Genomic DNA, 13969 nt, shown 5'->3' on the forward strand with positions numbered 1-13969 from the left:
AAAAAAAAAAAACAAAAAAAAACAAAAAAAAAAAAACAAAAACTGACGCCCTCTTCTGGAGTGTCTAAAGACAGCTACAGTGTACTTACATATAATAAATAAATAAATCTTTAAAAAAATAAAAAGAGAAAACCAAGAAAGTGTACACATAAGCATTAGGAGGAGGGCATACAGACCGAGAGTGATGCATATGCAAAGACACGGAAATCTGAAGGCACAGAAGTCCAGGCTGCCTCAGATAATCTGTCAGCTCTCTATCCACTACTTTGGAGCACAGCAAGGTTCGATTTGTTCCTCCGTTTGTTTTTCAATAAGCTGACTATCTGTTGATATTTTCATGAGTAACAATATCCAATGTTTGTATAATTCACAACAGATTACCCAGACTTACATTAACTACATAGACGGAGTGACTGATAAACTCTTGTTGCTTGGATTATACTAAGTGCTAAGTGTTCCTTATTATTATTGGTGGTAGTGGCGTTCAATTATGAATAGACCAGTCTGAAATGGACAAGCAAACAAATATCAAAACAACATCAGGTTTCCTGCCTTCTACACCAATATTCTTTCCACTATCCAAAAATATTTCCACAAGAGAAATAATATTGAGAAAAGCATCTGACTTCACTTATTCTATTTAACACATTTTCTCTGATTTTTCATTGGTGTCCATTCTTCTCTGACCTCCCCCCAGATCCTTCCCCCCTTTTTCGCACAGCCATTCTGCATCAGCCTCCCAAGAACTGAGACTTCAGGAATAAGCACCACAGAGGGCTTTTTTTTTATTCCTTTCTTTTGCTCTAAATCTCACATAATTCTATTTGGATAATGCACTTAAAAGTTTTCTATGTGTTTTTTTTTTATTTAAAGAATACACCAAGCTCAAGAATTTGCTTCTTGAGAAACTTGGCTATTAGGAAGACCCAAGTTTGACATCATTAAGTGACATGCTCTGACTCAATTGTAAAACCTGGTTCTGAGGGAAGGAGTTTATGACTTAAGAGGTAGCAGCTCTGATTTAGAGAAGACATACTCAGTAATATTGGTCAAGTTGGGGAGCCATCAAGAAAAAAAAATAAAGTTGAATTATAAATAAAAATATATAAATAAATAAAGTTGGCCAATTCCAAACAGATTAAAACTTTGAGTGTTAAAAAGGGAAGAAAAGCCATTAAAACAGAAGAAACCACAGAAAAAATTTAAAAATCCTCTCAGGTTAACAATGACATAAAACTAAATCTCAGAAATATTGAAGCCAGGCGTGGTGGCGCATGCCTTTAATCCTAGCACTCGGGAGGCAGAGGCAGGTGGATTTCTGAGTTCGAGGCCAGCCTGNTNTACAAAGTGAGTTCCAGGACAGCCAAGGCTACACAGAGAAACCCTGTCTCGAAAAATCAAAAAAAGAAAAAAAGAAAAAAAGAAAAAAAGAAGAAATATTGACAAATTGAGCTACTTAAAGTATACACGGCTGATCTGTAATCTAAGCACTTGGGAAACAGAGGCAAGAGGGTCAGAAGTTCAAACTTAGCCTTATGCATAGAGCAATTTTGAGACCAACCTACCAGCCTGGACTACATGGGAGCTTGTCACACACAAAAAATCAATTTTTATAGGAAAGGGACTTAGCTTACAAAAGGCCATTTAACCTCACAAGAGAAATATAAACTAAAGTCATGCTAGGATATTGGATTAGGAAAAAAAAAGCAAAACCATAAACAAAATAACTTGATAGAAAATGGTGAGAGAAATCAGGCATATTATTATATTACTGATGGGGATATATAGTAGAACAACTAGCATCCTGCTAGGATGAGACACTCATATGCTCAGAGCCACAGATTTTACTTTTAGAATATTTCTGGAACATATACCATCATCATCACCCTTCTCCACCAGTACCACTGTGTGTGAAGTTACATGTTTGAACTTTTATATGTGAAAGCTTTTATATGAAGTGCTGAGGAGTAAAAGAAATGATTTGTGTGAAGCTTGCTAAAAAGACCTTGGTACTCAATAGAAGCCCGTTGTACATAGAAAAGAATGAAAACAGCCCAGCTCCCCGTTGATAAGGGATTTATTAAAGCATGGAATATCCATTCTTTGGGATACAAGATACCTGTCAAAACAATAGAGACCGCTCTTTACATAGCTGGACATGAATAGAGCCTCCCAATGAAAGATAAAGCCAGAGCTGCTGACATAGGCTAAGGCTAATAATCCTGGCTACTTCGGAAGTTAGAACAGGATGTTATCAAATTCAAGATTTGCCTAGAGCCGGGCGTAGTGGCGCACGCCTTTAATCCCAGCACTCCAGAGGCAGAGGCAGGCGGATGGATTTCTGAGTTTGAGGCCAGCCTGTTCTACAGAGTGAGTTCCAGGACAGCCAGGGCTACACAGAGAAACCCTGTCTCGAAAAACAAAAAACAAAACAAAACAAAAAACCCCAAAATCAAGATTTGCCTAGATACTTAGACCCTGTATCAAAACAAAAGTGGACTGGGCTATAGGCTAGTGCTAGAACACTTGCCTAGCATGTGTGCAGGGCCAATTCCTAGTAAGAACTAAGGCTATAGCCACAAGCAAGAAGTTGTGGGCTGAGGATAAAGCTCAGTTGTAGGGTCCAGGTTCAATCTCCAGCATGTTTTTCCCCATCCCTAAACAAAACTGGAAAAAAAAAAAAAAAAGCAAGGAGCACTTCGTGAAGCATATACTACCATCCCTCGTATGAAAAGGAAAAATAAAAGCATGAAAGACACCCTGGGGTTCTATGATCCTTGCCTGTTATCCCAGCATGTCAGAGGCCCAGGCAAGCAGATCAGGCATTCAAAGCCAGCCTCAGCTACACAGGGAGTTCCTGGACTAGCATGGGTTATATGACACCCCACCTCAAACAAATACTAAAACACTTTTCAAACCCTTTAAGCCAGGTATGGTGGCGAAGGCCATCCCAGTAGGGAAACTGAGGCAGGAGGACTACAGAATGAGACTATCTTACAAAAAAGGAACATGAGACAGCTCACAAATCTTACTATGAAGTCAAAAATAACCATGCAGACAAGTGCCAAGCTTGTTCTAACTTTAAGGAGAATTTAGTTGGCATAGGTCAGACTGTTATTAGCTTGGAATAAAGGCATAGAAGAAAGAAAGGTTTATCCTTTGCATCCAGAGGCTTTCTCTCTCTTTGAGAGTTAAAGATGTACTTCTTGCCCTAGGAATCACAAACAGGCCACGCCCCTGTCAACATTAAAGAAGGGTTTAATTGCTTTTGGGCAGTCTGCTGTTTCTATTCCTTATCCTTTTCCCCATTCATCACTTATCTTGGCTAAGATAGAAGGTGCCTCCTCCAGTCTAACTAGGGCTGATAAGGGAAGAATTAGCACCAGGTCGGCAGGCAGAGTAGCCTCAGCGTTGCCAACAAACACCCAGACACACACCACTCACCTGCGACTGCTGGGTTTGGGGGAGACTAACACTTTCTCTTTGCCCCACTTCATATTACAAAATAATGAAGTGCAAAAACCCAGGGGCAAGATTATATACTAAGCTGGTATAAACAACAACAACAAAATCCTTAAGGCACATCAGTTTTATGAAGTTGTTGTCCAAAAGTCTAGTGTGCATGCATCAAGTCAAAGTGTGTTAGCATCTCACTGATAAGGAAAGCAGGCCCAGGTTAAGACATGTTCCCAGACTTGTGAGCACTGTATTAGGGACAGAAATATCTTGTCTACTCATATTCTTTTATAGTATTTATTTCCTCAGCATCTCAATTAGAAGACCCTACCCGGGCTGGTGAGATGGCTCAGCAGGTAAGAGCACCCGACTGCTCTTCCGAAGGTCCTGAGCTCAAATCCTAGCAACCACATGGTGGCTCACAACCATCTGTAACTAGATCTGGCGCCCTCTTCTGGAGTGTCTGAAGACAGCTACAGTGTACTTACATATAATAAATAAATAAATCTTAAAAAAAAAAAAAAAAGAAGACCCTACCCCTGGGATTCTGCTGTACCTACCTTAGTTTCAAGTAGCCTGACTCAAACAAACTTCTAAATTTGCTAGCATTTATTGTTTCCTTTTCCTGTGCCGGATGCTGAACCCAGGGCCTTGTACGTGGACTGTAATTTTTTTTTTTTTTGAGATAGTGTCTCACATAGCTCAGGACAGCCTCTAAATAACCTTCCTTCCTCTCCCCCTCAGGTGCTACAATAACAGGTTGTACTACTCTGCCTGGCACCAATGCTGTATTTTTAATGTTCTCACTGTCCTAATATCACATTATTCTCTTGCTTTACATTCATGATAGACCCAAGTTCAGTGCAGGCACTTGGAAGACACTGGGCTCATTGGTTTTCCTCCAGGTGTCTACTAATAACCAGTTCTTTCATCAGTGAGCATGCGTATTCCCATAGGGGAATGTGCTGCTTTCATAAAAGGATCTAAAGGTTACTGCATACAGATGGGTGGCTGCTGGCCACAGGCTAGGATGAGAGGAGGGATGATGGGATCCCCATTCCCAGCTGCCTCTCTTCTCTTCCTGCCTTCTGCTTCCCTTCCGTCTACCCTGAGTCAATCTGGGCCAGCAGTGTTTATAAACCACGAGGCTCCAACATGCCCCTGACCATAAAGGCAGGCAGTCCTGCTGAGAAAAGATGTGGGAAACTGCCTTGTCTTTGATCCTCTCCCTAAAAGTACAGAACATTCATTCCTAATTAAAATTAGAAAGAAAACCTTATGTGTACACACCACCTTGTGACTGATTTAAAACCACTCTCCCACAGGATGCAATGTAAACACTGGATGTTTTATCCTGATTGTCTGAGGCAGGGGTTTGCTATCTAGCCCATGCTGGGTTCAAACTACAGGTCTTCCTGCTTCTGCCTTCTGAATGCAGGGATCACCGGTGGATGCCACCAGATCTGCTGTTGGTCCAAAGAAGCTCCTTGCCCACAGTTGTGATCATTTGCTGTTTTCCTCATTTTGCCTTGAACTGAGAAAGGATAAGACAAGCCTGAGATGAACAGGGGAGTTTCTATAGACTTCAACACTATAGACTTAGAACACTGGGACTATCATTTAGCAACCAAGGAAACTATATTAAAGTATATTCTCCCTTTCCCCTTTTAGGAAAATGGAGCCTCCATGGGAATTACTAACCCATCTCCTTAGCCACAGAGGACCAGCTACTTAAACTCTCTGACTTTAGATATTGATTCTGTTTCTCAGCCCCACCTTTACTCCAGGCCCCTTTTTATCTCAGTTCAGGAGCTATCTTAGTCCTCCACCACTGGGTACTGAAAACCAAGAAAATGCTAATTAGGTAAGAGTAATAAATTTTACTGCTTTAGACTCTAGTATAAATAAAAGCCCTTTCTCCTTCATGTTGAAAACCTAGCAACAAAGTATAAATTCCAGCACCATCTATTAGAGTTCTTAATGGTTGATCACCTATGCCACAAATTATATCATAATGTTCATTTTACATTTTAATGTCCATTATTTAAGAATTGGTAATTTCTTTAGGTTTTTGGTATGTGTTATCTTTCTTTTCTTTAATTATTTATTTTTATTTAAACATTGTAGCGGTCCTCAGACACACACCAGAAGAGGGCATTGGATCCCATTAGAGTGGTTGTGAGCCACCATGTGGTTGCTGGGAATTGAACTCAGGACCTCTGGAAGAGCAGTCAGTGCTCTTTCTTAACTGCTGAGCCATCTCTCCAGCCCATGTGTTATCTTTCTGGTGGAGCTGACTACTAAAAAACAGGCAGAGTGATAAACTGATCCACATTCAAAAAATAAAAGTTGAGTTGCACATGGTTTTAAAAGAACAACCTTGTCAGGAGCAGTAGGATGGGCCTATAATTCTAGCATTGTAGGAAGCTGAGATAGGAAGACCACAGGTTTAAGGACAGACTGGCTACATAGCAAGGACCCATAACAAAATAGAATTAGTGCCTAGGTATGATTTATAATGCCTATAATCCTAGAACTTGAGATGCACAGACAAGTAAAACCCACGGGTTCAAGGTTACCCTGGTCTACAAAGCTCTTCAGGCCAACCATGGCTACAAAGTAAGACCCTGTCCCAAAAATAAGCAAAACTAGTGATATAAATTTATAGTCCAAACACTAAGGTTGGGGGAGAAGAATGGTTAAGTTTAAGGCTGTGCTACATAGTGAGTTCCCTGGACTATATTGAAACCCTGTCTCAAAAAAGCAAATATATATGCAAACAAAACCTTTAAAAGGGATTAGAGTGTAGCTTGGTGGTAGAGAACTTGCCTAGCATGCATAAAACACTGGACATGATCAAGTAACACACAAAAGGATTGTCTTATAGAAATGTCTTTTTGTAACTATGTCTGGGTGTGGTAGCACATGCCTGCAATCCCAGCATTTGGCATATATAAATGGGTTACTTCAAGTTTGTGGTCAGCCTGGTCTACACAGTGACCAGCCAGAGTTACACAGCAAGACCCTGTCTCACTCAATCAATCAAACAAACAAAAACACAAAAAACTGCTGGGTGTGATAGTATACTCCTCTGATTCCAGAACTCAGGAAGCAAAGACAAGCAGCTTTATATTAGAGGGCAACATGGTCTACACAGTGAGTTCTAGGTCAGCCAAGCCTATATTGTGAGACCCTATCTCAAAACAAAACAACAACAACAACAACAACAAAAAGGACTACCCCCCCACACACACACACCAAAATACCCTGTAAAACAAAACCATCTTCCCCGTTTTCATAAAGTAATTATTTCCACGATTTAGAAGATTCTAGTGTCCTTTGTTATTAAAAGATGTGCAAAAAAACCTGTATTAATTCACTGTAAAAATATATATGCTGCTACATGCAGCACGTGGCGTTTTTAAGTCTTTAATTCCAGTCTTGGTGGAACACATCTTTAAGCCCAGGACTCAGGGAGGTAGATAGAGGCAAGAGGATTTCTGTATCAGAAGCTACCCTGATCTACATAGCTAGTACCAGGTCAGCCAGGGTTCTATAGTGACTCTAGTGACCCTATGTCAAAACAAAACAACAATCTTTATAACTTATTCATCATATACTTAGCCATATATGTAATATATGCCAGGAACTATGGAAAAGATCAAAACACTATTTTCACCCTTCAGAACCCTGGCCTAGCCAAACAACAACAACAACAACAAAAACCAACCATACAGCAAGTATAGAATATGATATTGAGATATTAGGACATACATTGAAATGTCAGTTGACAGTGTTTGGTTTTTTTTTTTTTTTTTTTTTTTTTTTGATTTTTTTTTTTTGAGCATAAGATGGCAGCATACACCAGGAGTGGAAGGTGGTGAATTGCAAAAAGACTGTGCAGAGGCATAAAAGGGATACACACAATGAGTATTGGCACTGCACATGATTTAAATATGCATAAGCAGAGTAGCAAGTAAGGCTGGGAAGGTAAGTGGAGGTAGATTTTGGGAGGTCATAAACTAATTTTCCTATGCTTGGAGCTTGTCAGAAATAGAATTTTAATTCTTGACTTAGACTCACTGACTCAGGAATGGTAGGAGTGGAGTCTGGCCCTGGTTTTAGCAAAGCTTTCTGGGTAATGCTGAGATTCACCAACTTCCAGAGCTACTGCTGCAGGCAATGTGAAACTTCTGAAGGCTTTTAAGGAGCAGGCAGTGACCTGATGAGTTTGGAGGTGATCAGTTTTGGAGGTGAGTGGTGGCCACTGACTCTCTGAGTCCAACACCTGACTTCAAGGTGCTTACAAGGAAAAAAAAAACTGTTGGGTGACTATGGTTTGAGAAGATGATGTAAGTAGAGGCTAAGGCAGTAGGAATGGAGTCAAGATGTAAGAGATGTTTTAAGTGACCAAAGGTCAATCAGGTGACTAAAGTACAGTCATAGAAATGTGTCACTGCAGTGGATTTTACATAAAAGGTCTCGTCCTGTTGAATCTATCAATCAATAGACCCCAGAAAAAGGGAGTAGGGAAGCAATTCCTATGTGGTTCTTTAAAGTCAAGAGCAAAGGGTCTCTTAGTTTGAAGATGACCCTTCTGGTATACTTGGTCTTAATGCCTCTCATTGTAAGTCAGTAGGTTGACATATTAACATATTCACATTTTCTGTGAGTTTAGTTGGTGAGGACCAATCTCTGAGACTGATGGTATCAGGCTATGCTGACACCAACAAGTTCTGAACCTGAAAAAGCTGGAATCCAAGCACTGGTTTAGGTGATCAAAGCCAGGCCTGGGTCGATGTGAAGTTCCCCATCCCAATCCTAATTCTGTCACTAAAATCGAAGAACCTGCTTAATTCTAGAAGAAGCTTGAACTGAACTGAAAGAATTAGACTTTGGCCTACACCCTGAAGGTCAAGAAAGCCTAGCAGAGCTGTTATTTCTAATTTGGGAGGTATGATTTAGCTGAGGCCATCTTCAATTACCTGATGAAAAGCAAGACAGGTACAGACCAACCTAAATGACTTAGTTTACCTCCCGAGAATCTTTTTGTTGTTGTTTTGAGACAAGAGTTTCAGTATGTAACCCAGGTGGTCTGGTACTCACAAATCACATAGAGCCTGGCCCCCAAATCACATAGAGCTACTTGCCACAAGACTCTTCCAGGATACAACTTGCATTTCTGTCATGATTCTACATAGCCTACCTCTTGCTTTACTTGAGCAACGTATTTGTTCAAAAATAGTTATCGTCAAAAACTGCACACTTTACAGGCATGATGCCTCACACCTGTATCCCCAGCATTTGGAAGCCTGTGATAGACAAACTGTCTAGACTTTGAAGCAGGCCTGAGTTACATAATGAGTTTCAGGCTAGCCAAGGATTCATAGTAAGACTGTCTCAACTCCTTTTCCCACCCCCATCCAAACTGTATACTCTTAGGTAACCTGAGCTACAGAGGTCCATAGAGATTAAAACAAATCCTCATAAAGATGAGGAAATTGAGGGCATTTAAGAAATAAATCGCTTGAGCTGGGCGTGGTGGCGCACGCCTTTAGTCCCAGCACTTGGGAAGCAGAGGCAGGCAAATTTCTGAGTTCGAGGCTAGCCTGGTCTACAAGGTGAGTTCCAGGACAGCCAGAGTTATACAGAGAAACCTTGTCTCAAAAAAACAAAAAAAAATCGCTTAATATATTTATTGTAAGTAAAGATTCTCTAAACAGTTAGGGGTGACAAGACAGCCTTTTTTGCTAGCTTTTAGGGAAGATTAAAATGTTCTCAATTTTCTATCTTAAACCCTGTTTTTGCTTTTGTGTGTACATAAATGTGCGTATGTATGTATGTATGTATGTATGTATGTATGTTTCAGAGACAAAACTCCTGTTATGTAGCTCTGGCTGTCCTGGAATTCATATGCAGAACTCCGGAGACTATTCAGCTTATCTTAAACCAATTTTTTTAAAGGTGGGAGGAGGGTAGCAATATTTTGAGACATCTCACTATGTAGACCTGGCTGGCCTAGAACTCACAGAAATTTACCTTCCTACTTCTGCCACCTGAGTTCTGGAATTAAAGGGCTATGCCAGTACACTCAGCCCATCAGTGAGTGTCTTTATTAGGCTTAAGGAAGGAATGGGATGGCTTTTGTAGTTTCTTGGTTTATGTCTTCAGACAGTGAATTTGCATGTAAATCCTCTATGAGAAAAAATATAAAATATCTGAGACTAAACATATATTTGCCTATAAAGGAATTACTAGTCTACTATAGAATACTGCACATTACACTCGAGTGTGTACTACATGTAAAGGGGGTCTACCAAAACCCCCTTTGAATTTGAAAGATTCGAAAATTTCAAGCACGTCAGAAAACCTTTATTGCATTGTGAGTTCTACATATCCTTCAGAAACCAGTTTAATCTCACATCCTGTTTGAGAATATGGACTGAAAAACTTTAAAGACACATTTGGCCATGTTTCCTGTTCTCCAAACTTACCACTGATCTGTACCAAGTATATGAAATATATGTGTAATTGAAAAGCTGGCTGTCTACCCCTTACTCAATTTCCTGAATGAAGTATTTTATAGACAAGGAGATTTCCTAATACTTACAGGAAGTGTGGACAAGATTTTCGTCACAAAGAATGTATTAAATCCCATGTGTGTCTTCCCCGAAAAGAGTAGACTTTCTCCAGTCTGGAATTCACATTAAAAACAGAAAGTGTTCCAAAAGAACAGGACTGCCTTTGAGGTAAAACTTAGGAACTTGAACTTCTCAGGGCTACTTTCTCTTAGAATTTCCTTAAAGGAAAAAAAACTAGGATCCTTTGCACTTCTTACTTGCCCTGTGGCTTTCCCAAGCGAAGTTTCCTTCCATTCTACTAGTACAGCAATGCTACTTCAGTGAGAGAAAGACAAATGTCAGTTAACTTTCCCCAGAGGGAAACAGCAGCAGATTAAGGGCTGAGGTCTAGGGAGGGGCTAAAATCTTCTCCCTAAGACTTCAGCCCCACCTGCTTGGGGCCCAGCCTTTACAGCCCTATCTCCACGCTACCCGGCTCCATGTGAAACTGGTCATGTGAGCCTGTTTACAGCTGAGCAGCTGGTGCAACCATCAGGAGCTGTGCAGAGGTCCAGGGAGGGGTAAGGATACAGGCCACTTACCTCCTTGTACCCCTATGTAATTCCAAGAAGATAGTTGCTTCGACCACCACCCTCCCTCCCAGTCTCTCCACTTTCCTTCATGCCCCTTCAGGCAAAGCCATCCTGGGACGCCTGGCTCCGGCCGCCCCCCGCCCCGTTTCCGTCCAGTTGCTCGCGGGGGGGACCGGCTGAGCTGCAGGAAGGGCGAGGACAGGGTCACCCCGAACTAGGTAGTCGACTGACTTCCCTCCCACAGCCCTCCAGGCAATGTCCGCCAAAGAGTTGTCCCTAGAGCTGCATCCCCAAGGCAACTGAACTCTTGTCGGGCAGGCAGCGGGAGGCTTCGGAGACAGCCTTCGTCCAGTCAGGGGCAGCTACACAACTCTGCTGGCCCTGGAGACCCTGCAGAAGGGCCACCAACAGTCCAAGAACGATGGACCCGCTGCCCGGTCCCCGCCACCCACCTTAGCCCGGCACTGAACAGCGCTGCTGTCAGTCACAGAGCCAAGCGGGTACTGGCATTGTCTACACCCAAGTGGGGGGGGGGTGGTCTCAGCCATGTAAGTTCCACGTCTTCCCCGCAAGTCAAAGAAAGTGGGTGACGGGACATTGAGGGACTCTCACCTCAGCAACACTGGCTCTTCGGAAAGCAGCTGCGACTGCTCCCTGCTCCTTTGTCAGAGTCTCCAGACTGCACTGCCTGCTGGGATATGGGAGGACTTGACTGCCACCTCTCCCCGCCCAGGAGGATGAGTCGCAACTGGGGGGTGGGTGAGAAGAGGAAGGAAAGGCGGACCCGGGGCGGGGTTTAGCCGGGGGCGGGGCTTCTGTGTTGCCACCTGGCTTCTGGGGTTTCTTCCTTCTCTATGCTTCAAACTACTTCCTTTGTCCTGTGGCCGCCCCTCCTTTTCCTCCGCCCCTCTCACCCGCCCCCAGAGGATTAGAGGCTTTCTCTGAGTGCAATCTCTTTGCACTCTTTTGGTGGTGACCTTTGACGTCTGCCCTATTCAGTCCTCTCCTCAACTCAGAATGCATTCCATTCAATGAATACCCAAGGCTAGTGCCTCTTCCTCTGAGACTCTTCAACGCTAGCCCTCTTTCTCCACTCTATCATCGGCAAAACAGACTGTTTAGGGTTTGTTCATGCTGCTACAGTAGCTTCCTATTTGGATTCATTCTTTCTACTGTTACTTTGTCTAAACTATTGCCCAGACAGCAATCCAGTTGGCTCAGTCTAAGGTATAGGTGACCCTGATGTTCTACTTAAAGCCTTTCAAGCCTGGCATGTTGGAACAAGACAATAATCCCAGTATTCAAAGGCTGACGCTGACGCAGGAGGATCCCGAGTTAGGACGAATTTGAGTTACAAAGTAACAATTGACTTTTAAGGGGAAGTCTCTCTTCTCAGGTCTGTGGTCTCTTTCACGCAGGTATGCTGCTCCGGGAATCCTAGCACTTAGAAGGAGAAGCAGTGGATCTCTAAGACTGAGGCCAGCCTGGTTACATATGAGACCTCATCTCAACACCAAGCAACCAACAAATGAGAGAGAAAAGACTTTTCAGTTAGGAACAATGGACAACCATTAAGCCAAGCACCAAAGCAGCAAAGTCCCAAAGACCCTAAGCAATCTAGCCTGCCTAGCAAGACCCAGTGTGCTGGACACAAGACAGCCAGGATAGAGAAACCCTGTCTCAAAAAAGAAAAGTAAGTGAAATGGAAAACACTTCAACATTCAAACTTAATTTATGTTCAAAAAGGAACAATACGGGCTGGAGAGATGGCTCAGTGGTTAAGAGCACTGTCTGCTCTTCCAGAGGTTCTGAGTTCAAATCCCAGCAACCACATGGTGGCTCACAACCATCTGTAATGAGATCTGACGCCCTCTTCTGGTGTGTCTGAAGACAGCTACGGTGTACTTATACATACTAAATAAAAATCTTTAAAGAAAAAGAAAAAAAAAGGAACAATACAGTGCAAGGGTCCCCTCTCCAAAAGTATAAGACCCCAAAACTTCCTCATTGCTCGTAATCAATGGGTCTATAACAGTAGATATCACTTGAGCCCTAGGCTCTGATACCTTTACTCACAGACTGTGCAATGCTCTTATCTGTCTTTTGAACACCTATCTTTCAGGATCCAGGGGAAATGTCACTTTCCCAACTAACCTTTCAGAATCGTCCATAAGAACATCATATCTTATTTGTTTGTCTGAAACGTGGCCTGACTATAGCGCTAGCTGGTCTGACACTCGTTATGTAGGCCAAGATGGTTCTAACTTGCAGTGATCTTCCTGTCTCTATCATGCTGGGATTACAGGCACGTACCACCAAATCCATCAGACACTACCATAAAAACCATTGACCCCTATTCTGCCAGCAAAGAACACTGCTAATTCTGTTTTGTAATTCTTCCTGCTATAGGTAACCATGTCCTATTCCCTCATAAGAGGCCATTGCTGCCAGCATCATGCTCCTTCTACAACAGATGTGTATACAATTTAATTATATGTGATATTTTTGCCTCTATTGTATCAGAAATCCTAAGTAGGCCCAGAAAGGACTCCAAGCAAGGCTTCATATGACAGTCACTCTTTCTTCACTAGCACAGCTCTCCATCTTGACCTGACCAAGCGTTGTTTTTGCAAATAAACTGGTTAGGCAGCCGAACATTGCAAAAGGACCAAAGCTTGTACTCCTCACGCAGGTCAGACTGGTTTATGGTAAACTATGTGGTTGTGGAAGACATAACTGATAGAGCTCATGTGAGAAGCCAGTGTAGAAAAGTATATGGTGCCAGACATTGATTGAGTTTCTAGGCAGATATACTATTTTCCTTGGGGGGGGGGCTTTTGATTCCTATTGGTTCAGGCCCCTCATCATTTCAAACCTTAAGCATTGTCTGTGACATAAAGTCTTTTGCCAAAGTGGGCAGGGAGATGTGCTGAGGGGGAGCTGGAATATGGTGACAATCCTGCAGCCACCCACAGAACAAAGGAAAGGCTTTGCATTTGTAAACTTTAGAAGATAAATGGTCTCTGAGCTTAGAGGGCAGAGATCCCTAACTGTAGCAGATTAGGGAAGTATATTAACCAAGGTTCTCTGGAGTCACAGAACTTATGGAATGCCTTTATATTTTAATGAAAATTATTGGAATGGCTTACAGTCTGTAGTCCAATTAACCCAACAATGGGCAGCTGTGGATGGGAAGTCCAAGATTCTAGCAGGTTCTCAGTCCCACGAGGCTGGTCTTCTGTATAAACTGGGATGCTAAAGAAGTGGCTTCAATTGTTTGTGCTGGCAAGTAAGTGCAAGCAAAACAAAGAAGCACACTTTTTTCCCCATTGGCCTTGTGTAGGCCTCCAGCACAAGGCA

The 13969-nt window shown here is 42.3% G+C and overlaps 1 protein-coding gene across 2 annotated transcripts in view; it reads right to left on the reverse strand.

The window, feature by feature from the left end:
* The window catches only part of Mospd1 (motile sperm domain containing 1), a 27939-nt gene extending 16580 nt beyond the window's left edge, over positions 1–11359 (reverse strand). Inside the window, exon 1 of one of the 2 annotated variants that reach the window (XM_021187992.2) lies at positions 11222–11359. The gene's annotated coding sequence lies outside the window, so the exon portion shown is untranslated. The remainder of the gene's footprint in view (positions 1–11221) is intronic. The other variant, XM_029534542.1, reaches the window with a different exon arrangement.
* Positions 11360–13969: the final 2610 nt, after the last annotated feature.

The sequence above is a fragment of the Mus pahari genome, chromosome X (genome assembly GCF_900095145.1).
Source record: "Mus pahari chromosome X, PAHARI_EIJ_v1.1, whole genome shotgun sequence".
NCBI classification, from domain to species: domain Eukaryota; kingdom Metazoa; phylum Chordata; class Mammalia; order Rodentia; family Muridae; genus Mus; species Mus pahari.